This window comes from Natrix helvetica, assembly GCF_964273705.1.
Source record: "Natrix helvetica genome assembly, chromosome: W".
Lineage (NCBI taxonomy): Eukaryota > Metazoa > Chordata > Lepidosauria > Squamata > Natricidae > Natrix > Natrix helvetica.
Genome location: NC_138555.1, coordinates 65851923 through 65854422, shown reverse-complemented (window position 1 = coordinate 65854422; position 2500 = coordinate 65851923).

The window sequence follows — 2500 nt, the reverse complement described above, 5'->3', positions numbered from 1 at the left end:
ATAGATAGATAGATAGATGATGTAGGTAGACAGACAATGAGAGATAGAGATACAGATAATGGTAGACAGACAGACAGACAATGAGAGAGACAGACAGACAGACAGACAGACAGACAGACAGACAATGAGATAGATAGATAGATAGATAGATAGATAGATAGATAGATAGATAGATAGATAGATAGATAGATAGATAGATGAGGTAGGTAGACAGACAATGAGAGATAGAGATACAGATAATGGTAGACAGACAGACAGACAATGAGAGAGACAGACAGACAGACAGACAGACAGACAATGAGATAGATAGATAATGAGAGAAAGAGGGGGGAGAGACAGACAATGAGAGATAGATAGATAGATAGATAGATAGATAGATAGATAGATAGATAGATAGATAGATAGATGATGTAGGTAGACAGACAATGAGAGATAGAGATACAGATAATGGTAGACAGACAGACAATGAGAGATAGAGAGAGAGACAGACAGATAGACAGACAGACAATGAGATAGATAGATAATGAGAGATAGGGGGGAGACAGACAATGATAGATAGATAGATAGATAGATAGATAGATAGATAGATAGATAGATAGATAGATAGATAGATAGATAGATAAATGAGAAAAAGAGTGGGGAGAAAGAGACAATGACAGATAGGTAGATAGATAGATAATGAGATAAAGAGAGGAAGAGTGGGGAGAGACAATGAGAGATAGATAAATAGAGAGACAGACAGACAGATAATGAGATAGATGGATAGATAGAGAGAGAGAGAGAGAGAGACAGACAGACAGACAGACAGACAATGAGAGATAGAGATAAAGGTAGACAGACAGACAGACAGACAATGAGAGATAGAGAGAGAGAGAGAGAGAGACAGACAGACAGACAGACAATGAGATAGATAGATATGAGAGAAATGGGGGGGAGACAGACAATGAGAGATAGATAGATAGATAGATAGATAGATAGATAGATAGATAGATAGATAGATAGATAGATAGATAGATAGATAGATAGATGATAGATAGATAGATAGATAGATAATGAGAGAAAGAGTGGGGAGAGAAAGACAATGATAGATAGATAGATAGATAGATAGATAGATAGATAGATAGATAGATAGATAGATAGATAGATAGATAATGAGAGAAAGAGAGAAAGAGTGGGGAGAGACAATGAGAGATAGATAAATAGAGAGACAGACAGACAGACAATGGGATAGATAGATAGATAGATAGATAGATAGATAGATAGATAGATAGATAGATAGATAGATAGATAGATAGATAGAGATAGATAGATAGAGAGAGAGAGAGATAGATAGAGAGAGAGAGAGAGAGAGATAGATAGATAGGTGATGTAGGTAGACAGACAATGAGAGATAGAGATGCAGAAAATAGTAGACAGACAGACAGACAACGAGAGAGAGAGAGAGAGACAGACAGACAGACAGACAGACAGACAGACAATGAGATAGATAGATAATGAGAGAAAGAGGGGGGAGAGACAGACAATGAGAGATAGATAGATAGATAGATAGATAGATAGATAGATAGATAGATAGATAGATAGATAGATAGATAGATAGATAGATAGATGATGTAGGTAGACAGACAATGAGAGATAGAGATACAGATAATGGTAGACAGACAGACAATGAGAGATAGAGAGAGAGACAGACAGACAGACAATGAGATAGCTAGATAATGAGAGATAGGGGGGGAGACAGACAATGATAGATAGATGATAGATAGATAGATAGATAGATAGATAGATAGATAGATAGATAGATAGAAAGATAGATAGATGAGAGAAAGAGAGAGACAGACAGACAATGAGAGATAGAGATACAGATAATAGTAGACAGACAGACAGACAGACAACGAGAGATAGAGAGAGAGACAGACAGACAGACAATGAGATAGATAGATAATGAGAGAAAGGGTGGAGACAGACAATGATAGATGATAGATAGATGATAGATAGATAGATAGATAGATAGATAGATAGATAGATAGATAGATAGATAGATAGATAGATAGATAGATAGATGGATAAATGAGAAAAAGAGTGGGGAGAAAGAGACAATGAGAGATAGATAGATAGATAGATAGATAGATAGATAGATAGATAGATAGATAGATAATGAGAGAAAGAGAGAAAGAGTGGGGAGAGACAATGAGAGATAGATAGAGAGACAGACAGACAGACAATGAGATACATAGATAGATAGATAGATAGATAGATAGATAGATAGATAGATAGAGATAGATAGATAGATAGATAGATAGATAGATAGATAGATAGATGAGGTAGGTAGACAGACAATGAGAGATAGAGAGAGAGAGAGAGACAGACAGACAATGATATAGATAGATAATGAGAGAAAGAGGGGGGAGTGACAGACAATGAGAGATAGAGAGATAGATAGATAGATAGATAGATAGATAGATAGATAGATAGATAGATAGATAGATAGATGATGTAGGTA